We start from the raw sequence: 22,394 nt of genomic DNA on the forward strand, positions 1-22,394 counted from the left end.
GTTTCGGAGGCCGTTTAAGTTCGTTTCGGACGTTTTTTGGGGCCGTTTCTATGACGGCTAGTCGGTTCGTGCGTTGCAGCCCCCACGGCTCCCGCATGAGGCATAAGAGCATTTTTTTCGCGCAACATGTAACGGGTGCGATCATACCAGCACTAAAGCACCGGATCCCATCAGAACTCCGAAGTAAAGCGTGCTTGGGCGAGAGTAGTACTGGGATGGGTGACCTTCTGGGAAGTCCTCGTGTTGAACTCTCTTTTTGCCTTCGGCACTTTTTTGTCGTCGGCACCAACCTCCGACCTTCTTTTCACTTCCCGCAACACACCGTATCTGATCCATCGAGGTCTTCTGCTTCCCTTTCACCCTCGCCTTGCGCGCCGCAGCGCCGGCACCCGACACGAGCCGCGGCGTGCGACAAACGCAGCAGTTCCGGCTCGCCGGACCGTAACTTAGCACGCCGATGTTGGAATTCGGCGATTTTCGTGGCCACAGAAAGCTCGTTTCGCTGGCTACGACGTGTCGAACTGACAAAGTCGGTTCGGGACCGTTTAAGCTCGTTTCGGGTGTTTTTAGGGCCGTTTCTATGACGACTAGTCGGTTCGTGCGTTGCAGCCCCCACGACTCCCGCGTGAGGCATAAGCGCATTTTTTCGCGAAACATGTAACGGGAGCGATCATACCAGCACTAAAGCATTGGATCCCATCAGAACTCCGAAGTTAAGCGTGTTTGGGCGAGAGTAGTACTGAGATGGGTGACCTCCTGGGAAGTTCTCGTGTTGCACTCTCTTTTTGCCTTCTGCGCTTTTTTGTCGTCGGCACCAACCTCTGACCTTCTTTTCACTTCCCGCAACACACTGTATCTGATCCATCGAGGTCTTCTGCTTCCCTTTCACCCTCGACTTGCGCGCCGCAGCGCCGGCACACGACATGAGCCGCGGCATGCGACAAACGCAGCAGTTCCGGCTCGCCGGACCATAACTTAGCACGCCGATGTGGGAATTCGGCAATTTTCGTGGCCACAGAAAGCTCGTTCCGCTGGCTACGACATGGCGAACAGACGAAGTCGGTTCGGGACTGTTTCGGAAGCTGTTCAAGCTCGTTTGGTGCATTTTTCGAGGCCGTTTCTATGACGCTAGTCGGTTCGTGCGTTGCAGCCCCCACGGCTCCCGCGTGAGGCATAAGAGCATTTTTTTCGCGCAACATGTAACAGGTGCGATCATACCAGCACTAAAGCACCGGATCCCATCAGAACTCCGAAATTAAGCGTGCTTGGGCGAGAGTAGTACTGGGATGGGTGACCTCCTGGGAAGTCCTCGTGTTGCACTCTCTTTTTTCCTTCGGCGCTTTTTTGTCGTCGGCACCAACCTCCGACCTTCTTTTCACTTCCCGCAACACACCGTATCTGATCCATCGAGGTCTTCTGCTTCCCTTTCACCCTCGCCTTGCGCGCGGCAGCGCCGGCAACCGACACGATCCGCGGCGTTAGACAAACACAGCAGTTCCGGCTCGCCGGACAGTAACTTGGCACGCCGATGTCGGAATTCGGCGATTTTCGTGGCCACGGAAAGCTCGTTCCACTGGCTACGACGTGGCGAACGGACAAAGTCGGTTCGGGACCGTTTCGGAAGCCGTTTAAACTCCTTTCGGGCGTTTTCGGGGCCGTTTCTATGACGGCTAGTCGGTTCGTGCGTTGCGGCTCCCGCGTGAGGCATTAGAGCATTTTTTCACGCAACATGTAACAGGTGCGATCATACCAGCACTAAAGCACCGGATCCCATCAGAACTCCGAAGTTAAGCGTGCTTGGGCGTGAGTAGTACTGGGATGGGTGACCTCCTGGGAAGTCCGCGTGTTGCACTCTCTTTTTGCCTTCGGCGCTTTTTTGTCATCGGCACCAACCTCCGACCTTCTTTTCACTTCCCGCAACACACCGTATCTGATCCATCGAGGTCTTCTGCTTCTTTTTCACCGTCGCCTTGCGCGCCGCAGCGCCGGCACCCGACACGAGCCGCGGCGTGCGACAAACGCAGCAGTTCCGGCTCGCCCGACCGTAACTTGGCACGCCGATGTCGGAATTCGGCGATTTTCGTGGCCACGGAAAGCTCGTTCCGCTGGCTACGACATGGCGAACAGACAAAGTCGGTTCGGGACCGTTTCGAAAGCCGTTTAAGTTCGTTTCGGGCGTTTTGCGGGGCCGTTTCTATGACGGCTAGTCGGTTCGTGCGTTGCAGCCCCCACGGCTCCCGCGTGAGGCATAAGAGCATTTTTTCGCGCAACATGTAACGGGTGCGATTATACCAGCACTAAAGCACCGGATCCCATCAGAACTCTGAAGTTAAGCGTGCTTGGGTGAGAGTAGTATTGGGATGGGTGACCTCCTGGGAAGTCCTCGTGTTGCACTCTCTTTTTGCCTTCGGTGCTTTTTTGTCGTCGACACCAACCTCCGACCTTCTTTTCACTTTCCGTAACACACCGTGTCTGATCCATCGAGGTCTTCTGCTTCCTTTTCACCCTCGCGTTGCGCGCCGCAGCGCCGGCACCCGACACGAACCGCGGTGTTAGACAAACACAGCAGTTTCGGCTCGCCGGACCGTAACTTGGCACGCCGATGTCGGAATTCGGCGATTTTCGTGGTAACGGAAAGCTCGTTCCGCTGGCTACGACATGGCGAACAGACTAAGTCGGTTCGGGACCGTTTCGGAAGCCGTTTAAGCTCATTTTGGGCATTTTTCGAGGTCGTTTCTATGACGGCTAGTCGGTTCGTGCGTTGCAGCCCCCACGGCTCCCGCGTGAGGCATAAGAGCATTTTTTCGCGCAACATGTAACGGGTGCGATTATACCAGCACTAAAGCACCAGATCCCATCAGAACTCTGAAGTTAAGTGTCCTTGGGTGAGAGTAGTATTGGGATGGGTGACCTTATGGGAGGTTCTCGTGTTGCACTCTCTTTTTGCCTTCGGCGCTTTTTTGTCGTCGGCACCAACCTCCGACCTTCTTTTCACTTCCAGCAACACACCGTATCTGATCCATCGAGGTCTTCTGCTTCCCTTTCACCCTCGCCTTGCGCGCCGCAGCGCCGGCACCCGACACGAGCCGCGGCGTGCGACAAACGTAGCAGTTCTGGCTCGCCGGACCGTAAGTTGGCACGCCGCTGTCGGAATTCGGCTATTTTCGTGGCCACGGAAAGCTCGTTCCGCTGGCTACGACGTGTCGAACTGACAAAGTCGGTTCGGGACCGTTTCGGAGGCCGTTTAAGCTCGTTTCGGGTGTTTTTCGGGGCCGTTTCTATGACGGCTAGTCGGTTCGTGCGTTGCAGCCCCCACGGCTCCCGCGTGAGGCATAAGAGCATTTTTTCGCGAAACATGTAACGGGTGCGATCATACCAGCACTAAAGCACTGGATCCCATCAGAACTTCGAAGTTAAGCGTGTTTGGGCGAGAGTAGTACTGGGATGGGTGACCTCCTGGGAAGTTCTCGTGTTGCACTCTCTTTTTGCCTTCGGCGCTTTTTTGTCGTCGGCACCAACCTCCAACCTTCTTTTCACTTCCCGCAACACACTGTATCTGATCCATCGAGGTCTTCTGCTTCCTTTTGACTCTCGCCTTGCGCTCCGCAGCGCCGGCACCCGACACGAGCCGCGGCGTGCGACAAACACAGCACTTCCGACTCGCCGGACCGTAACTTGGCACGCCGATGTCGGAATTCGGCGATTTTCGTGGCCACGGAAAGCTCGTTCCGCTGGCTACGACGTGGCGAACAGACAGAGTCGGTTCAGGACCGTTTCGGAGGCCGTTTAAGCTCGTTTCGGGTGTTTTTCAGGGCTGTTTCTATGACGGCTAGTCGGTTCGTGCGTTGCGGCCCCCACGGCTCCTGCATGAGGCATAAGAGCATTTTTTCGCGAAACATGTAACGGGTATGATCATACCAACACTAAAGCACAGGATCCCATCAGAACTCCGAAGTTAAGCGTGTTTGGGCGAGAGTAGTACTGAGATGGGTGACCGCCTAGGAAGTCCTCGTGTTGCACTCTCTTTTTGCCTTCGGCGCTTTTTTGTCGTCGGCACCAACCTCCGACCTTCTTTTCACTTCCCGCAACACACCGTATCTGATCCATCGAGGTATTCTGCTTCCATTTCACCCTCGCCTTCCGCGCCGTAGCGCCGGCACCCGACACGAGCCGCAGCGTGCGACAAACGCAGTAGTTCCGGCTCGCCGGACCGTAACTTAACACGCCGATGTCGGAATTCGGCGATTTTCGTGGCCACAGAAAGCTCGTTCCGCTGGCTACGACATGGCGAACTGACAAAGTCGGTTCGGTACCGTTTCGGAAGCCGTTTAAGCTCGTTTTGGGCGTTTTTCGGGGTCGTTTCTATGACGGCTAGTCGGTTCGTGCGTTGCAGCCGCCACGGCTCCCGCGTGAGGCATAAGAGCATTTTTTCGCGCAACATATAACGGGTGCGATCATACCAGCACTAAATCACCGGATCCCATCAGAACCCCGAAGTTAAGCGTGCTTGGGTGAGAGTAGTATTGGGATGGGTGACCTCTTGGGAAGTCCTCGTGTTGCACGCTCTTTTTGCCTTCGGCGCTTTTTTGTCGTCGGCACCAACCTCCGACCTTCTTTTCACTTCCCGCAACACATCGTATCTGATCCATCGAGGTCTTCTACTTCCTTTTCACCCTCGCCTTGCGCGCCGCAGCGCCGGCACCCGACACGAACCGCGGTGTTAGACAAACACAGCAGTTTCGGCTCGCCGGACCGTAACTTGGCACGCCGATGTCGGAATTCGGCAATTTTCGTGGCCACGGAAAGCTCGTTCCGCTGGCTACGACGTGGCGAACACTCGAAGTCAGTTCGGAACCGTTTCGGAAGCCGCTTAAGCTCGTTTCGGGCGTTTTTCAGGGTCGTTTCTATGACGACTAGTCGGTTCGTGCGTTGCGGCCCCCACGGCTCCCGCGTGAGGCATAAGAGCATTTTTTTCGCGAAATATGTAACGGGTGTGATCATACCAGCACTAAATCACTGGATCCCATCAGAACTCCAAAGTTAAGCGTGTTTGGGCGAGAGTAGTACTGGGATGGGTGACCTCTTGGGAAGTCCTCGTGTTGCAATCTCTTTTTGCCTTCGGCGCTTTTTTGTCGTCGGCACCAACCTCCGACCTTCTTTTGACTTCCCGCAACACACCGCATCTCATCCATCGAGGTCTTCTGCTTCCCTTTCACCCTCGCCTTGCGCGCCGCAGCGCCGGCACCCGACACGAGCCGCGGCGTGCGACAAACGCAGCAGTTTCGGCTCGCCGGACCGTAACTTGGCACGCCGATGTCGGAATTCAGCGATTTTCGTGGCCACAGAAAGCTCGTTCCGCTGGCTACGATGTGTCGAACTGACAAAGTCGGTTCGGGATCGTTTCGGAGGCCGTTTAAGCTCGTTTTGGGTGTTTTTCAGGGCCGTTTCTATGACGGCTAATCGGTTCGTGCGTTGCAGCCCCCACGGCTCCCGCGTGAGGCATAAACGCATTTTTTCGCAAAACATGTAACAGGAGTGATCATACCAACACTAAAGCACCGGATCCCATCAGAACTCCGAAGTTAAGCGTGTTTGGGTGAGAGTAGTACTGAGATGGGTGACCTCCTGAGAAGTCCTCGTGTTGCACTCTCTTTTTGCCTTCGGCGCTTTTTTGTCGTCGGCACCAACCTCCGACCTTCTTTTCACTTCCCGCAACACACCGTATCTGATCCATCGAGGTCTTCTGCTTCCATTTCACCCTCGCCTTGCGCGCCGCAGCGCCAGCACCCGACACGAGCCGCAGCGTGCGACAAACGCAGCAGTTCCGGCTCGCCGGACCGTAACTTAACACGCCGATCTCGGAATTCGGCGATTTTCGTGGCCACGGAAAGCTCGTTCCGCTGGCTACGACATGGCGAACTGACAATGTCGGTTCGGGACCGTTTCGGAAGCCGTTTAAGCTCGTTTCGGGCATTGTTCGAGGCCGTTTCTATGACGGCTAGTCGGTTCGTGCGTTGCAGCCGCCACGGCTCTCGCGTGAGGCATAAGAGCATTTTTTCGCGCAACATGTAGCGGGTGCGATCATACCAGCACTAAAGCATCGGATCCCATCAGAACTCCGAAGTTAAGCGTGTTTGGGCGAGAGTAGTACTGCGATGGGTGACCTCTTGGGAAGTTCTCGTGTTGCACTCTCTTTTTGCCTTCGGCGCTTTTTTGTCATCGGCACCAACCTCCGACCTTCTTTTCACTTCCCGCAACACACCGTATCTGATCCATCGAGGTCTTCTGCTTCTTTTTCACCGTCGCCTTGCGCGCCGCAGCGCCGGCACCCGACACGAGCCGCGGCGTGCGACAAACGCAGCAGTTCCGGCTCGCCCGACCGTAACTTGGCACGCCGATGTCAGAATTCGGCGATTTTCGTGGCCACGGAAAGCTCGTTCCGCTGGCTACGACATGGCGAACAGACAAAGTCGGTTCGGGACCGTTTCGAAAGCCGTTTAAGTTCGTTTCGGGCGTTTTGCGGGGCCGTTTCTATGACGGCTAGTCGGTTCGTGCGTTGCAGCCCCCACGGCTCCCGCGTGAGGCATAAGAGCATTTTTTCGCGCAACATGTAACGGGTGCGATTATACCAGCAATAAAGCATCAGATCCCATCAGAACTCTGAAGTTAAGCGTGCTTGGGTGAGAGTAGTATTGGGATGGGTGACCTCCTGGGAAGTCCTCGTGTTGCACTCTCTTTTTGCCTTCGGTGCTTTTTTGTCGTCGACACCAACCTCCGACCTTCTTTTCACTTTCCGTAACACACCGTGTCTGATCCATCGAGGTCTTCTGCTTCCTTTTCACCCTCGCGTTGCGCGCCGCAGCGCCGGCACCCGACACGAACCGCGGTGTTAGACAAACACAGCAGTTTCGGCTCGCCGGACCGTAACTTGGCACGCCGATGTCGGAATTCGGTGATTTTCGTGGTAACGGAAAGCTCGTTCCGCTGGCTACGACATGGCGAACAGACTAAGTCGGTTCGGGACCGTTTCGGAAGCCGTTTAAGCTCATTTTGGGCATTTTTCGAGGTCGTTTCTATGACGGCTAGTCGGTTCGTGCGTTGCAGCCCCCACGGCTCCCGCGTGAGGCATAAGAGCATTTTTTCGCGCAACATGTAACGGGTGCGATTATACCATCACTAAAGCACCGGATCCCATCAGAACTTTGAAGTTAAGCGTGCTTGGGTGAGAATAGTATTGGGATGGGTGACCTTATGGGAGGTTCTCGTGTTGCACTCTCTTTTTGCCTTCGGCGTTTTTTTGTCGTCGGCACCAACCTCCGACCTTCTTTTCACTTCCCGCAACACACCGTATCTGATCCATCGAGGTCTTCTGCTTCTTTTTCACCGTCGCCTTGCGCGCCGCAGCGCCGGCACCCGACACGAGCCGCGGCGTGCGACAAACGCAGCAGTTCCGGCTCGCCCGACCGTAACTTGGCACGCCGATGTCGGAATTCGGCGATTTTCGTGGCCACGGAAAGCTCGTTCCGCTGGCTACGACATGGCGAACAGACAAAGTCGGTTCGGGACCGTTTCAAAAGCCGTTTAAGTTCGTTTCGGGCGTTTTGCGGGGCCGTTTCTATGACGGCTAGTCGGTTCGTGCGTTGCAGCCCCCACGGCTCCCGCGTGAGGCATAAGAGCATTTTTTCGCGCAACATGTAACGGGTGCGATTATACCAGCACTAAAGCACCGGATCCCATCAGAACTCTGAAGTTAAGCGTGCTTGGGTGAGAGTAGTATTGGGATGGGTGACCTCCTGGGAAGTCCTCGTGTTGCACTCTCTTTTTGCCTTCGGTGCTTTTTTGTCGTCGACACCAACCTCCGACCTTCTTTTCACTTTCCGTAACACACCGTGTCTGATCCATCGAGGTCTTCTGCTTCCTTTTCACCCTCGCGTTGCGCGCCGCAGCGCCGGCACCCGACACGAACCGCGGTGTTAGACAAACACAGCAGTTTCGGCTCGCCGGACCGTAACTTGGCACGCCGATGTCGGAATTCGGCGATTTTCGTGGTAACGGAAAGCTCGTTCCGCTGGCTACGACATGGCGAACAGACTAAGTCGGTTCGGGACCGTTTCGGAAGCCGTTAATGCTCATTTTGGGCGTTTTTCGAGGTCGTTTCTATGACGGCTAGTCGGTTCGTGCGTTGCAGCCCCCACGGCTCCCGCGTGAGGCATAAGAGCATTTTTTCGCGCAACATGTAACGGGTGCGATTATACCAGCACTAAAGCACCAGATCCCATCAGAACTCTGAAGTTAAGTGTCCTTGGGTGAGAGTAGTATTGGGATGGGTGACCTTATGGGAGGTTCTCGTGTTGCACTCTCTTTTTGCCTTCGGCGCTTTTTTGTCGTCGGCACCAACCTCCGACCTTCTTTTCACTTCCCGCAACACACCGTATCTGATCCATCGAGGTATTCTGCTTCCATTTCACCCTCGCCTTCCGCGCCGTAGCGCCGGCACCCGACACGAGCCGCAGCGTGCGACAAACGCAGTAGTTCCGGCTCGCCGGACCGTAACTTAACACGCCGATGTCGGAATTCGGCGATTTTCGTGGCCACAGAAAGCTCGTTCCGCTGGCTACGACATGGCGAACTGACAAAGTCGGTTCGGTACCGTTTCGGAAGCCGTTTAAGCTCGTTTTGGGCGTTTTTCGGGGTCGTTTCTATGACGGCTAGTCGGTTCGTGCGTTGCAGCCGCCACGGCTCCCGCGTGAGGCATAAGAGCATTTTTTCGCGCAACATATAACGGGTGCGATCATACCAGCACTAAATCACCGGATCCCATCAGAACCCCGAAGTTAAGCGTGCTTGGGTGAGAGTAGTATTGGGATGGGTGACCTCCTGGGAAGTCCTCGTGTTGCACGCTCTTTTTGCCTTCGGCGCTTTTTTGTCGTCGGCACCAACCTCCGACCTTCTTTTCACTTCCCGCAACACATCGTATCTGATCCATCGAGGTCTTCTGCTTCCTTTTCACCCTCGCCTTGCGCGCCGCAGCGCCGGCACCCGACACGAACCGCGGTGTTAGACAAACACAGCAGTTTCGGCTCGCCGGACCGTAACTTGGCACGCCGATGTCGGAATTCGGCAATTTTCGTGGCCACGGAAAGCTCGTTCCCCTGGCTACGACGTGGCGAACACACGAAGTCAGTTCGGAACCGTTTCGGAAGCCGCTTAAGCTCGTTTCGGGCGTTTTTCAGGGTCGTTTCTATGACGACTAGTCGGTTCGTGCGTTGCAGCCCCCACGGCTCCCGCGTGAGGCATAAGAGCATTTTTTTCGCGAAATATGTAACGGGTGTGATCATACCAGCACTAAATCACTGGATCCCATCAGAACTCCAAAGTTAAGCGTGTTTGGGCGAGAGTAGTACTGGGATGGGTGACCTCTTGGGAAGTCCTCGTGTTGCAATCTCTTTTTGCCTTCGGCGCTTTTTTGTCGTCGGCACCAACCTCCGACCTTCTTTTGACTTCCCGCAACACACCGCATCTCATCCATCGAGGTCTTCTGCTTCCCTTTCACCCTCGCCTTGCGCGCCGCAGCGCCGGCACCCGACACGAGCCGCGGCGTGCGACAAACGCAGCAGTTTCGGCTCGCCGGACCGTAACTTGGCACGCCGATGTCGGAATTCAGCGATTTTCGTGGCCACAGAAAGCTCGTTCCGCTGGCTACGATGTGTCGAACTGACAAAGTCGGTTCGGGATCGTTTCGGAGGCCGTTTAAGCTCGTTTTGGGTGTTTTTCAGGGCCGTTTCTATGACGGCTAGTCGGTTCGTGCGTTGCAGCCCCCACGGCTCCCGCGTGAGGCATAAACGCATTTTTTCGCAAAACATGTAACAGGAGTGATCATACCAACACTAAAGCACCGGATCCCATCAGAACTCCGAAGTTAAGCGTGTTTGGGTGAGAGTAGTACTGAGATGGGTGACCTCCTGAGAAGTCCTCGTGTTGCACTCTCTTTTTGCCTTCGGCGCTTTTTTGTCGTCGGCACCAACCTCCGACCTTCTTTTCACTTCCCGCAACACACCGTATCTGATCCATCGAGGTCTTCTGCTTCCATTTCACCCTCGCCTTGCGCGCCGCAGCGCCAGCACCCGACACGAGCCGCAGCGTGCGACAAACGCAGCAGTTCCGGCTCGCCGGACCGTAACTTAACACGCCGATCTCGGAATTCGGCGATTTTCGTGGCCACGGAAAGCTCGTTCCGCTGGCTACGACATGGCGAACTGACAAAGTCGGTTCGGGACCGTTTTGGAAGCCGTTTAAGCTCGTTTCGGGCATTGTTCGAGGCCGTTTCTATGACGGCTAGTCGGTTCGTGCGTTGCAGCCGCCACGGCTCCCGCGTGAGGCATAAGAGCATTTTTTCGCGCAACATGTAGCGGGTGCGATCATACCAGCACTAAAGCATCGGATCCCATCAGAACTCCGAAGTTAAGCGTGTTTGGGCGAGAGTAGTACTGCGATGGGTGACCTCTTGGGAAGTCCTCGTGTTGCACTCTCTTTTTGCCTTCGGCGCTTTTTTGTCATCGGCACCAACCTCCGACCTTCTTTTCACTTCCCGCAACACACCGTATCTGATCCATCGAGGTCTTCTGCTTCTTTTTCACCGTCGCCTTGCGCGCCGCAGCGCCGGCACCCGACACGAGCCGCGGCGTGCGACAAACGCAGCAGTTCCGGCTCGCCCGACCGTAACTTGGCACGCCGATGTCGGAATTCGGCGATTTTCGTGGCCACGGAAAGCTCGTTCCGCTGGCTACGACATGGCGAACAGACAAAGTCGGTTCGGGACCGTTTCGAAAGCCGTTTAAGTTCGTTTCGGGCGTTTTGCGGGGCCGTTTCTATGACGGCTAGTCGGTTCGTGCGTTGCAGCCCCCACGGCTCCCGCGTGAGGCATAAGAGCATTTTTTCGCGCAACATGTAACGGGTGCGATTATACCAGCAATAAAGCATCAGATCCCATCAGAACTCTGAAGTTAAGCGTGCTTGGGTGAGAGTAGTATTGGGATGGGTGACCTCCTGGGAAGTCCTCGTGTTGCACTCTCTTTTTGCCTTCGGTGCTTTTTTGTCGTCGACACCAACCTCCGACCTTCTTTTCACTTTCCGTAACACACCGTGTCTGATCCATCGAGGTCTTCTGCTTCCTTTTCACCCTCGCGTTGCGCGCCGCAGCGCCGGCACCCGACACGAACCGTGGTGTTAGACAAACACAGCAGTTTCGGCTCGCCGGACCGTAACTTGGCACGCCGATGTCGGAATTCGGTGATTTTCGTGGTAACGGAAAGCTCGTTCCGCTGGCTACGACATGGCGAACAGACTAAGTCGGTTCGGGACCATTTCGGAAGCCGTTTAAGCTCATTTTGGGCGTTTTTCGAGGTCGTTTCTATGACGGCTAGTCGGTTCGTGCGTTGCAGCCCCCACGGCTCCCGCGTGAGGCATAAGAGCATTTTTTCGCGCAACATGTAACGGGTGCGATTATACCAGCACTAAAGCACCGGATCCCATCAGAACTTTGAAGTTAAGCGTGCTTGGGTGAGAATAGTATTGGGATGGGTGACCTTATGGGAGGTTCTCGTGTTGCACTCTCTTTTTGCCTTCGGCGTTTTTTTGTCGTCGGCACCAACCTCCGACCTTCTTTTCACTTCCCGCAACACACCGTATCTGATCCATCGAGGTCTTCTGCTTCCCTTTCACCCTCGCCTTGCGCGCCGCAGCGCCGGCACCCGACACGAGCCGCGGCGTGCGACAAACGTAGCAGTTCTGGCTCGCCGGACCGTAAGTTGGCACGCCGATGTCGGAATTCGGCTATTTTCGTGGCCACGGAAAGCTCGTTCCGCTGGCTACGACGTGTCGAACTGACAAAGTCGGTTCGGGACCGTTTCGGAGGCCGTTTAAGCTCGTTTCGGGTGTTTTTCGGGGCCGTTTCTATGACGGCTAGTCGGTTCGTGCGTTGCAGCCCCCACGGCTCCCGCGTGAGGCATAAGAGCATTTTTTCGCGAAACATGTAACGGGTGCGATCATACCAGCACTAAAGCACTGGATCCCATCAGAACTCCGAAGTTAAGCGTGTTTGGGCGAGAGTAGTACTGGGATGGGTGACCTCCTGGGAAGTTCTCGTGCTGCACTCTCTTTTTGCCTTCGACGCTTTTTTGTCGTCGGCACCAACCTCCAACCTTCTTTTCACTTCCCGCAACACACTGTATCTGATCCATCGAGGTCTTCTGCTTCCTTTTGACTCTCGCCTTGCGCGCCGCAGCGCCGGCACCCGACACGAGCCGCGGCGTGCGACAAACACAGCAGTTCCGAATCGCCGGACCGTAACTTGGCACGCCGATGTCGGAATTCGGCGATTTTCGTGGCCACGGAAAGCTCGTTCCGCTGGCTACGACGTGGCGAACAGACAGAGTCGGTTCAGGACCGTTTCGGAGGCCGTTTAAGCTCGTTTCGGGTGTTTTTCACGGCCGTTTCTATGACGACTAGTCGGTTCGTGCGTTGCGGCCCCCACGGCTCCTGCATGAGGCATAAGAGCATTTTTTCGCGAAACATGTAACGGGTATGATCATACCAACACTAAAGCACTGGATCCCATCAGAACTCCGAAGTTAAGCGTGTTTGGGCGAGAGTAGTACTGAGATGGGTGACCGCCTAGGAAGTCCTCGTGTTGCACTCTCTTTTTGCCTTCGGCGCTTTTTTGTCGTCGGCACCAACCTCCGACCTTCTTTTCACTTCCCGCAACACACCGTATCTGATCCATCGAGGTATTCTGCTTCCATTTCACCCTCGCCTTCCGCGCCGTAGCGCCGGCACCCGACACGAGCCGCAGCGTGCGACAAACGCAGTAGTTCCGGCTCGCCGGACCGTAACTTAACACGCCGATGTCGGAATTCGGCGATTTTCGTGGCCACAGAAAGCTCGTTCCGCTGGCTACGACATGGCGAACTGACAAAGTCGGTTCGGTACCGTTTCGGAAGCCGTTTAAGCTTGTTTTGGGCATTTTTCGGGGTCGTTTCTATGACGGCTAGTCGGTTCGTGCGTTGCAGCCGCCACGGCTCCCGCGTGAGGCATAAGAGCATTTTTTCGCGCAACATATAACGGGTGCGATCATACCAGCACTAAATCACCGGATCCCATCAGAACTCCGAAGTTAAGCGTGCTTGGGTGAGAGTAGTATTGGGATGGGTGACCTCCTGGGAAGTCCTCGTGTTGCACGCTCTTTTTGCCTTCGGCGCTTTTTTGTCGTCGGCACCAACCTCCGACCTTCTTTTCACTTCCCGCAACACATCGTATCTGATCCATCGAGGCCTTCTGCTTCCTTTTCACCCTCGCCTTGCGCGCCGCAGCGCCGGCACCCGACACGAACCGCGGTGTTAGACAAACACAGCAGTTTCGGCTCGCCGGACCGTAACTTGGCACGCCGATGTCGGAATTCGGCAATTTTCGTGGCCACGGAAAGCTCGTTCCTCTGGCTACGACGTGGCGAACACACGAAGTCAGTTCGGGACCGTTTCGGAAGCCGCTTAAGCTCGTTTCGGGCATTTTTCAGGGTCGTTTCTATGACGGCTAGTCGGTTTGTGCGTTGCAGCCCCCACGGCTCCCGCGTGAGGCATAAGAGCATTTTTTTCGTGAAACATGTAACGGGTGTGATCATACCAGCACTAAAGCACTGGATCCCATCAGAACTCCAAAGTTAAGCGTGTTTGGGCGAGAGTAGTACTGGGATGGGTGACCTCTTGGGAAGTCCTCGTGTTGCAATCTCTTTTTGCCTTCGGCGCTTTTTTGTCGTCGGCACCAACCTCCGACCTTCTTTTGACTTCCCGCAACACACCGCATCTGATCCATCGAGGTCTTCTGCTTCCCTTTCACCCTCGCCTTGCGCGCCGCAGCGCCGGCACCCGACACGAGCCGCGGCGTGCGACAAACGCAGCAGTTTCGGCTCGCCGGACCGTAACTTGGCACGCCGATGTCGGAATTCAGCGATTTTCGTGGCCACAGAAAGCTCGTTCCGCTGGCTACGATGTGTCGAACTGACAAAGTCGGTTTGGGATCGTTTCGGAGGCCGTTTAAGCTCGTTTCGGGTGTTTTTCAGGGCCGTTTCTATGACGGCTAGTCGGTTCGTGCGTTGCAGCCCCCACGGCTCCCGCGTGAGGCATAAACGCATTTTTTCGCAAAACATGTAACAGGAGTGATCATACCAACACTAAAGCACCGGATCCCATCAGAACTCCGAAGTTAAGCGTGTTTGGGTGAGAGTAGTACTGAGATGGGTGACCTCCTGAGAAGTCCTCGTGTTGCACTCTCTTTTTGCCTTCGGCGCTTTTTTGTCGTCGGCACCAACCTCCGACCTTTTTTCACTTCCCGCAACACACCGTATCTGATCCATCGAGGTCTTCTGCTTCCATTTCACCCTCGCCTTGCGCGCCGCAGCGCCAGCACCCGACACGAGCCGCAGCGTGCGACAAACGCAGCAGTTCCGGCTCGCCGGACCGTAACTTAACACGCCGATCTCGGAATTCGGCGATTTTCGTGGCCACGGAAAGCTCGTTCCGCTGGCTACGACATGGCGAACTGACAAAGTCGGTTCGGGACCGTTTCAGAAGCCGTTTAAGCTCATTTCGGGCATTGTTCGAGGCTGTTTCTATGACGGCTAGTCGGTTCGTGCGTTGCAGCCGCCACGGCTCCCGCGTGAGGCATAAGAGCATTTTTTCGCGCAACATGTAGCGGGTGCGATCATACCAGCACTAAAGCACCGGATCCCATCAGAACTCCGAAGTTAAGCGTGTTTAGGCGAGAGTAGTACTGCGATGGGTGACCTCTTGGGAAGTCCTCGTGTTGCACTCTCTTTTTGCCTTCGGCGCTTTTTTGTCATCGGCACCAACCTCCGACCTTCTTTTCACTTCCCGCAACACACCGTATCTAATCCATCGAGGTCTTCTGCTTCTTTTTCACCGTCGCCTTGCGCGCCGCAGCGCCGGTGTAAGACCCGCAATTTTTCAGAAAATATCTGAATAAAATTCATGAGGCATTTACCGGTAAAAATAGCATTTCTTCTCAGAATGCGAAACGAATCAATTCCTGCGAGCCAGTTATACTTAGGGTATTCGTCGAATTGCGAATATATGCTCAAATACTCGGGAAGCCATAACTTCCTAACTAAACGAAATCAATAGATTCGTACGAGCCAACTTTCTTAGTTACGTCAATACGAAGAAAATGGCGTACTCAGAATTTTTCGGAAAAAATCGCCGGAAACCCGAAATTCTTGCGGGACCCACGGAAATATTGGTGGGACCCACAGAAATATTCCTCAGAAAATATCTGGTGGGACCCACAAAAATATCCCATGGAATATCCAAGTGGGCCCCACACCAAGGAACCTCTTGGAATTAAAAAGAAGCCAAGGGGGTAGTTTGGGCATGGAAAAACCCAAGAGGAGGTGGGCTTGGGCTATAAATAGCCCTCCCCACTCTCTCTCTTCTCATAAAAATCGACCCCCTCTCTCTCTTGCCTTCTCTCTCTCTCCTAAACCTCCCCTACCTAGCCTAGCCCACCTGAGCCCACCTGACCTGGTCTGAGCCTGCCTGACTTAGCCTGAGCCTGCCTGACCTGGTCCTAACCCACCTGACCTGGGTCTGAACCCACTTGACCTGGTCCAAACCCAGTTGACTTGACTTGAACCTAGTTGGGTTTAAAGTCAAAGTCAAAGTCCTTTTTGGTCCAGATTCCGGTTTGGATTTCTGAACCCAGACTTAGCCTACTTGAGCTGAGTTCGAACCTGCTGAACCCAGTTGACTTGGATTGAACCCTGTTAGGTTCAAACCACTTAGGTTGAGTAGCTTGACCTGCTCTACCTCTTTCTCAACTAAGTCAGCTTCATCTGACTTAGTCTGACCTCTCGAAGGAAGGCTCGAAGCCAAAGAAGCAACCCGGAGCCGTTTCTTCCACGATTTGAGGTAAGTTCGCTTCGTTGATCCATCTCTCTCAAGTATTTGACTGTTTGTATATAGAATATACTTTCTGAAGTAGTATCTTGCTTTAGTTCTTGGTTGAGCCCTCTAGGACACTTCGGTGTTCACGCGCTCGCCTCGTAACTATCGTCGGATATATATGTTCGAATACGCAGTATATGCGTTCTTCAAAATAGTATCTCACCCTAGTTCTTGGTTGAGCCCTCTAGGACACTTCGGTGTTCACTCGCTCGCCTCGTAACTATCGTTGGATACAGATCTAGGTGTATATCTGCTGATACTGCCGACGCGTCTTATATCGCACAGGCCATGTAATTTACCTTTGCCGTCGCGTCGTATGATGCCAAGGCTCCCTGCTTTCTGTACTTCCGATTACTGCACTTCCGATTATGCATTTACTTACGCCGTCGCGTCGAACGATGCCAAGGCTCCTGCTTTCTGCAATGTCTTTACTTACGCCGTCGCGTCGAACGATGCCAAGGCTTCTGCTTTGTTATATATGTAGAATATTTCGTTCAGTTACACACCCTGAACAATAGTATATGCATTTCTTTACGCCGCCGCTGTATAAAGCACAGGCTTCTGCTTATATTACATATATGGCGCGTAAGTGAGCGTTCAAACGGAGATCAACTCCAAAATCACCCATGCGATTCCCTTACCGCTCCTCGTACAAGATTCTGCTTGACGAATGAAGCCCCTATTGGAAAGGCTTCGCCTTTTGGCAAAATGCTCTTTACGTAAAGACTAAATCAATTACGTATGGCCTAGCTATGGCCCAAGGTTCCTGCAACCTTGATGGATGCAAAGTACGCACAACGGTGCGCATCCATTTCCCGAGTTAAGCGTAGCGATTTCCCACCAAAGAGGGGAGATGCCGCTGAAATGGATAAAAGAAACGCACGCTTTCTCCGTAAAAGAGAGGAAGTGCTGCTGAAATTCCTGAAGGAGCTAAGAATGGCTCAGAAAGAACGTAGCAGAAGTGCTACCCAGTTATGAAACGCCTTCTACAATGTAGAAAGGTTCGTCGCACCACTGCCGGTAGAGCAGAGAAGGTGTTGACAGAATGGTTGGCAGAAGAGCTGCCAAAACCAGTTAAGTGGCACAATGATGTCCTTTGTTGGAACGATGTCAGAATGACTCGTCTCCCTGACACCTGCAAGGGCATCATACTTGTAAGAGCCGTTGCGCCAAAGTAGTGGTAGCGCCTTGACGAGGTCCTGAGCTCGTTGCGTAAAAATACGCCGAGTAGCCGATCCGTAGAGATCGAGTCATGTGCATGCTCATTGAGAATTATCAGACAACCATACTCGTAAGGGCCGCTGAGCCGGAGTGTGTTGTTTCCACCGAAAGAGGTGAAGTGCTCGTCAAGGCCGAAGTGCCGAGAGCAGAGTTAAGCATGCATATGAATAAAACCTTTGTTCCACGGTGAAAACCGTGTGGTTGATTGGGGTCGGGTACATACTTCTCAAAGGCTGCCCTATAGGCATGCAATGTTCGTCAAGTAATTGTAAGACCGGCAGGCCCCTTTCAGAATTTCTCACCGAGGAAGACGGTGATGGCGCAGCCTTGAGTGACATGTATTTTACCCGAACCTGATAGAGTTCATTGATGGCCTTCGTCACTCAGAGGTATGGAGGTCGTGGTTATCCTTAAATATCTAAGGATTGAACCCAACTACTGCAGTAGCAGAATGCATTCGGATACCTAGTAAGGATCTCTTCCGGTATGCTGTACCGTCCTACTAGGGGGATGGGGTCAACAGGCCTCTGGGGTATCTAAAATACATAGAATAATCAACCCCCAGATCGTCGCGTTGTCGCCCAGATATGAGTCCCCTAAGCCCAGGGGGAGGTGCAATTATCGAAACAAAGCATTAGCTTAGGTACAGCGCTACTTTGAATGTATGAGTGGATGACGTTGTTGAGTCAGTCCTGCATAACCTTTGTGAAGGTGTCATGGTCGGTATACTACTGGACCGATTGGGAAAGAACCCCATTGATATCTGTACGACTAAGTGAAGCTCGGAGAGCTGTCCTTAGATTCGCAGGATACGGATGTGCCAAGCATAAAGGCTTGAGCTAGGACATCCATTCGTGACTCTGAGGAAGTCAAGGCTAAGTCGTAGAGACTTGAGAGGTTATTCTAACTCACAGCCCTGAAGAGGCTTATGCGAAGTCATGACGACTTGCGTGGATATTCAACTCATAGCCCTGATGAGGCTTGTACGATATACGCTAAGTCATGGAGGCTTGAGCGTCGTATTACGAACTGCGACCCTGAGTGGTCTATGCATTTACTTGAGTTGAATAGATAGGTGTTTGCCTACTTACCAGACCATCAGTGGTTCTGACCCCGTTTAATGGGGATTTCAGGTGTTGAACCTGCGTGGCGATATGCGGAGCAAGGCGGCATCAAGTTCCAGGGTTTCTCTAGACAGAGTTGTACTGCTTCCTTTTTATTGAACCTACACTGCTTTCCTAAGCAGTAGTGTTGTAATAAACATATGTTTTCGATAAAATGGAATACTTTGGTGGTCAATGAGCTGCTTGGCCACATACCTGCAACGTGCTCGGAGTTTTCTAAAACCGACGACTCATTATCGTCTTATTCCGCTGCTAAAAGCTTTTCTAAGTTCCGCTGCAAAGAAAAAAAAAAAAGAAATCCATGAAAATTTTAACTTAGCTTTGTTTTGGAAATCCGGGGCGTTACAGAATTGGTATCAGAGCATGAGTCTGAGAAACCTGGTTCAAGATCCGTCATGGTACCGATATCGCACTGTAAGTATATGTTTTTATACTTTTGTTCTGATCTGGGTGCATCTTTGTATAGATGGCAACTCATGACTCGCGTGGATATTGCTATCGCTGCAAGGTCATGCACGATGAGTGGATATGCCCGTATGAAGTCCAAGACTGCCAATATTGTGGCGAAGATGGGCATTCCGCCAACGAATGCCAAAGGAAATATACCGCCGATATGGGTCGGCGGGCTTCAAAGGGTCTCAGGGATGAGACTTCGCGTGTCAGTGGACCGCATCACTCTAGTGTTGGGAGCAACCATACCCCAACATCTTTTGATGAATTACCAAGACTGAGGGATTTTGATTTAAACTTCCCTGCAGAAGTCTATCACTCGCCAAGCTACCATCCGGCATCACATATGCCGAGCTTAAATGGCAGGAACAAAAGAGGAGATTCTTTCTGTTCGCCAATCATTATTCCAGACTCCCAGAGTCTTGATCTTGCTGACTGGGAAAGTGGACTGGAGTCTCTCATATATCCCCAGTATTCGCTTGCTAGTGCGGAAGTGCCGCCCAAGCCGAAGCTAGTAGTGCCTGCACCAAGGCCATGTGGCAATAGATGGACCTTTTGGAGTTCGTCTTCATCAAAGAAATCCAAGTCTTAAAGAGACTGGTGATGTTTTGGAGTCAGTAGACTCATGTATATAGTTTCTCATTGCCTAAAGTCTGCCAGTGCGGCATGACGTTTTGTTTAAGGCAATGCTTGTGTAAATGTGATGTATATTAAGTAAATAAAGCTTTTACTTCCTCATATACATCGAGAAACTAAAAACAAGTGCTTGTGTGTGCATAGATAAATGGCTCCTACGACGAGGAGAACCATACCAAGCGAGGAGTCCCATACGCAAGGATTCCTGTTAGAGACACTCAACAACCTGGTTACCGCCATCCGTGAAACGAGGCCAGAACCAGTCGCACCACGAAACGAGCACCTGGGAGGAGTGACTTATGAGAAGTTCCTCAAGCTTGACCCGCCAGTTTTCATTGGCAGAGCCGATCCTGAGCTCGCAGAAAGTTGGGTCGAAGAAACCGAACGTGCCTTCCTGGTGCTGGGAGTACCAGAAGAAAAGAAGACCAACTTTGGCACGTACAGGCTGAAAGACAACGCACGTAAGTGGTGGGATACCACTAAGATTATCCAGTTCTCGGAAGTTGAAGTCATTCCTTGGACTGACTTCCGGAGAGCTTTCATGGATAATTACTTTCCATTACACTCCAGAAACAAGAAGAAGATGGAGTTTCTGGAATTGGAGCAGGGTGGCATGAATCTGATTGACTATACCACCAAATTTCAAAATCTTGAACGGTACTGCTCCCGGTTATTTGAGACCGACCAAGAAAGGGCCGACAAGTACATCAATGGACTGCGAGAAGGGCTAAGGTCACGGGTTATCACCAGCATGCCCCAAACGTTTCAAACGGCTGTGGCAGCAGCTTCAAAAATACAAGTGGATTGGGAGCGATCAAAAGTGATCATAGCAAAAAGGCCCATAGTTGATGGTGGGAACAAGAAGAGAATGTTTCCAAGTGGCCAGGGTTCACGACAAACCTTTCAGAAGAAAAGGTTCCAAGGTGGGAACAACACTCAACAAGTTGTAAGGCCAAGGCAGAACATGGCTCCAAACAACCTGCAGTCCAACCCAAACTGCCCAAAATGCCATGTTAATCACGCAAGAGGACCATGTCCACGTGACACAGGTGGATGCTTCTACTGTGGCAAAGTGGGCCACATTGCAAGACAATGCAGGAAGAAGCTTATTGATGAGCAGAGGAGGAATGCCGGATCTGCCGGACCCTCTCAACAAATACCACAACGAACACTAGTCCAACGACCCCCACCTAGAGTAGAACAAAGGCCTGCTGCAGGTCGTGTATACGCTGTAACGACTGAACAAGTCGAAAATGGTGACCTGATTGAAGGCACCGTACCTGTTAATGGACATGCAGCTTACGTCTTGTTTGATTGTGGTGCTACTCATACGTTTATCTCTGACGATTTCACCGAACAACTCCACGCCTCGGTGCAACCGATTGATAAAATGATCGAAGTATATAACCCGTTGGGTTCACGCACCAAATGTATCCGGTGTGTGAAAAATTTGGATATTGAGATAACAGGGCAACACTTGCCTACTGATGCCATCCTGATCGATATGATACAGTACGATGTCATTCTGGGAATGAATTGGTTGGCTCAGAATAATGCCAAGATTCTGTGCCACGAGGGCAGAGTGATTCTATCTCGACCCGGATTACCTAAGATGGAATACCGGTTATCCAAACCAGTTCCACAGAAAAGGCTCATATCCGCACTTAAGGTACAAAAATACCTTAGGAAGGGTTGTGTGGCCTTCCTGTTGAGTCTCTCGGTGGAAAAATCCAACGACCAACCCCTTGAGAGTTTGGAAGTAGTGCGGGAGTTTCCCGATGTGTTTCCTGAGGAATTGCCAGGACTTCCGCCACTTCGTGAGGTTGAATTTGGAATTCAATCCTTACCTGGAACAGCGCCGATATCCAAAGCCCCGTATCGAATGGCGCCAGCAGAACTCAGTGAGTTGAAGTGTCAGTTGGAAGAACTGATGGAACAAGGGTTCATCCGACCAAGTATGTCACCATGGGGAGCCCCGGTACTATTTGTAAAGAAGAAGGATGGATCCCTTCGGTTATGCATCGATTATCGGATGCTTAACCAGGCAACTGTTAAAAATAAGTACCCGTTGCCTCGGATTGAGGACTTATTCGATCAGCTCAGAACAGCGAGAGTGTTCTCCAAGATCGACCTCAGGTCTGGATACCATCAGCTCAGAGTAAAGGAAGAGGATATACCCAAGACAGCCTTCAGAACGAGATACGGCCATTATGAGTTCGTAGTAATGCCCTTCGGACTCACTAATGCGCCTGCTGCCTTTATGGATCTAATGAACCGGATATTCAGACCATATTTGGATAGCTTTGTCATCGTCTTTATTGATGACATTCTCGTATATTCTGAGAACAAGGAACAACACGTGGAGCACTTGAAAATCGTCTTGAAAACCCTTCAAGATAACCAACTCTATGCTAAGTTTTCAAAATGTGAATTCTGGCTAGATAAAGTGATGTTCCTTGGTCATGTGATCTCAAAAGATGGAATCGCAGTGGATCCTGCGAAGGTGGAAGCTGTGATGGACTGGAAGCAGCCAGAAAATATCACTGAGGTTCGTAGCTTCCTTGGACTTGCCGGATATTATCGGAAGTTCATACAAGACTTCTCCCGAATCGCCGTACCGATGACGAAATTACTTAAAAAGGGAGTCAAGTTTGAATGGACTGACCAGTGTAAGGAGTGCTTTGAGGTTCTCAAACAGAGGCTTACCACTGCCCCTGTCCTTACCTTACCTTCTGGTCAGGGAGGCTTCGTGGCATATACCGATGCCTCAGGAACAGGTCTGGGTTGTGTGTTGATGCAGCATGGCAAAGTAATCGCCTATGCATCACGACAGTTGAGGGTCCATGAGAAAAACTATCCAACCCACGACTTGGAGCTTGCCGCGGTAGTGTTCGCGCTTAAAATCTGGCGACACTACCTGTATGGAGAGAAATTTGAGGTCATGTCGGAC

At 52.6% G+C, this 22,394-nt stretch overlaps 19 non-coding genes and 9 pseudogenes across 19 annotated transcripts; all 28 read left to right on the forward strand.

Annotated features, from left to right (window-relative positions):
• Positions 1-133: 133 nt before the first annotated feature.
• On the forward strand, positions 134-252 carry LOC149849338 (5S ribosomal RNA). Its single transcript, XR_016425782.1, has one exon. It is a non-coding gene; the product is annotated as a 5S ribosomal RNA (ribosomal RNA).
• A 410-nt stretch (positions 253-662) lies between these two features.
• LOC149849339 (5S ribosomal RNA) lies at positions 663-781 on the forward strand. The gene has a single exon (XR_016425923.1). It is a non-coding gene; the product is annotated as a 5S ribosomal RNA (ribosomal RNA).
• Positions 782-1,204: 423 nt separating this feature from the next.
• Positions 1,205-1,323, forward strand: LOC149849340 (5S ribosomal RNA). Its single transcript, XR_016434297.1, has one exon. It is a non-coding gene; the product is annotated as a 5S ribosomal RNA (ribosomal RNA).
• A 413-nt stretch (positions 1,324-1,736) lies between these two features.
• LOC149849341 (5S ribosomal RNA) lies at positions 1,737-1,855 on the forward strand. The gene has a single exon (XR_016427150.1). It is a non-coding gene; the product is annotated as a 5S ribosomal RNA (ribosomal RNA).
• A 423-nt stretch (positions 1,856-2,278) lies between these two features.
• On the forward strand, positions 2,279-2,397 carry LOC149849342 (5S ribosomal RNA). Its single transcript, XR_016425844.1, has one exon. It is a non-coding gene; the product is annotated as a 5S ribosomal RNA (ribosomal RNA).
• A 423-nt stretch (positions 2,398-2,820) lies between these two features.
• Positions 2,821-2,939, forward strand: LOC149849343 (5S ribosomal RNA; annotated as a pseudogene).
• Positions 2,940-3,362: 423 nt separating this feature from the next.
• On the forward strand, positions 3,363-3,481 carry LOC149849344 (5S ribosomal RNA). The gene has a single exon (XR_016433999.1). It is a non-coding gene; the product is annotated as a 5S ribosomal RNA (ribosomal RNA).
• A 423-nt stretch (positions 3,482-3,904) lies between these two features.
• Positions 3,905-4,023, forward strand: LOC149849345 (5S ribosomal RNA; annotated as a pseudogene).
• A 423-nt stretch (positions 4,024-4,446) lies between these two features.
• LOC149849346 (5S ribosomal RNA) lies at positions 4,447-4,565 on the forward strand (annotated as a pseudogene).
• A 424-nt stretch (positions 4,566-4,989) lies between these two features.
• Positions 4,990-5,108, forward strand: LOC149849347 (5S ribosomal RNA). The gene has a single exon (XR_016425857.1). It is a non-coding gene; the product is annotated as a 5S ribosomal RNA (ribosomal RNA).
• A 423-nt stretch (positions 5,109-5,531) lies between these two features.
• Positions 5,532-5,650, forward strand: LOC149849348 (5S ribosomal RNA). Its single transcript, XR_016426167.1, has one exon. It is a non-coding gene; the product is annotated as a 5S ribosomal RNA (ribosomal RNA).
• Positions 5,651-6,073: 423 nt separating this feature from the next.
• LOC149849349 (5S ribosomal RNA) lies at positions 6,074-6,192 on the forward strand. Its single transcript, XR_016427272.1, has one exon. It is a non-coding gene; the product is annotated as a 5S ribosomal RNA (ribosomal RNA).
• A 423-nt stretch (positions 6,193-6,615) lies between these two features.
• LOC149849350 (5S ribosomal RNA) lies at positions 6,616-6,734 on the forward strand (annotated as a pseudogene).
• Positions 6,735-7,157: 423 nt separating this feature from the next.
• On the forward strand, positions 7,158-7,276 carry LOC149849351 (5S ribosomal RNA; annotated as a pseudogene).
• Positions 7,277-7,699: 423 nt separating this feature from the next.
• On the forward strand, positions 7,700-7,818 carry LOC149849352 (5S ribosomal RNA). The gene has a single exon (XR_016425845.1). It is a non-coding gene; the product is annotated as a 5S ribosomal RNA (ribosomal RNA).
• Positions 7,819-8,241: 423 nt separating this feature from the next.
• On the forward strand, positions 8,242-8,360 carry LOC149849353 (5S ribosomal RNA; annotated as a pseudogene).
• Positions 8,361-8,783: 423 nt separating this feature from the next.
• LOC149849354 (5S ribosomal RNA) lies at positions 8,784-8,902 on the forward strand (annotated as a pseudogene).
• A 424-nt stretch (positions 8,903-9,326) lies between these two features.
• On the forward strand, positions 9,327-9,445 carry LOC149849355 (5S ribosomal RNA). The gene has a single exon (XR_016425858.1). It is a non-coding gene; the product is annotated as a 5S ribosomal RNA (ribosomal RNA).
• A 423-nt stretch (positions 9,446-9,868) lies between these two features.
• LOC149849356 (5S ribosomal RNA) lies at positions 9,869-9,987 on the forward strand. Its single transcript, XR_016426168.1, has one exon. It is a non-coding gene; the product is annotated as a 5S ribosomal RNA (ribosomal RNA).
• A 423-nt stretch (positions 9,988-10,410) lies between these two features.
• On the forward strand, positions 10,411-10,529 carry LOC149849357 (5S ribosomal RNA). Its single transcript, XR_016433726.1, has one exon. It is a non-coding gene; the product is annotated as a 5S ribosomal RNA (ribosomal RNA).
• Positions 10,530-10,952: 423 nt separating this feature from the next.
• On the forward strand, positions 10,953-11,071 carry LOC149849358 (5S ribosomal RNA; annotated as a pseudogene).
• A 423-nt stretch (positions 11,072-11,494) lies between these two features.
• On the forward strand, positions 11,495-11,613 carry LOC149849359 (5S ribosomal RNA; annotated as a pseudogene).
• A 423-nt stretch (positions 11,614-12,036) lies between these two features.
• LOC149849360 (5S ribosomal RNA) lies at positions 12,037-12,155 on the forward strand. The gene has a single exon (XR_016434088.1). It is a non-coding gene; the product is annotated as a 5S ribosomal RNA (ribosomal RNA).
• A 423-nt stretch (positions 12,156-12,578) lies between these two features.
• LOC149849361 (5S ribosomal RNA) lies at positions 12,579-12,697 on the forward strand. The gene has a single exon (XR_016426357.1). It is a non-coding gene; the product is annotated as a 5S ribosomal RNA (ribosomal RNA).
• Positions 12,698-13,120: 423 nt separating this feature from the next.
• On the forward strand, positions 13,121-13,239 carry LOC149849362 (5S ribosomal RNA). The gene has a single exon (XR_016425850.1). It is a non-coding gene; the product is annotated as a 5S ribosomal RNA (ribosomal RNA).
• Positions 13,240-13,663: 424 nt separating this feature from the next.
• LOC149849363 (5S ribosomal RNA) lies at positions 13,664-13,782 on the forward strand. The gene has a single exon (XR_016436163.1). It is a non-coding gene; the product is annotated as a 5S ribosomal RNA (ribosomal RNA).
• A 423-nt stretch (positions 13,783-14,205) lies between these two features.
• On the forward strand, positions 14,206-14,324 carry LOC149849364 (5S ribosomal RNA). The gene has a single exon (XR_016426170.1). It is a non-coding gene; the product is annotated as a 5S ribosomal RNA (ribosomal RNA).
• A 422-nt stretch (positions 14,325-14,746) lies between these two features.
• Positions 14,747-14,865, forward strand: LOC149849365 (5S ribosomal RNA). The gene has a single exon (XR_016434144.1). It is a non-coding gene; the product is annotated as a 5S ribosomal RNA (ribosomal RNA).
• Positions 14,866-22,394: the final 7,529 nt, after the last annotated feature.

The sequence above is a fragment of the Nuphar pumila genome, chromosome 1 (genome assembly GCF_984573655.1).
Source record: "Nuphar pumila chromosome 1, dmNupPumi1.hap1.1, whole genome shotgun sequence".
NCBI lineage: Eukaryota > Viridiplantae > Streptophyta > Magnoliopsida > Nymphaeales > Nymphaeaceae > Nuphar > Nuphar pumila.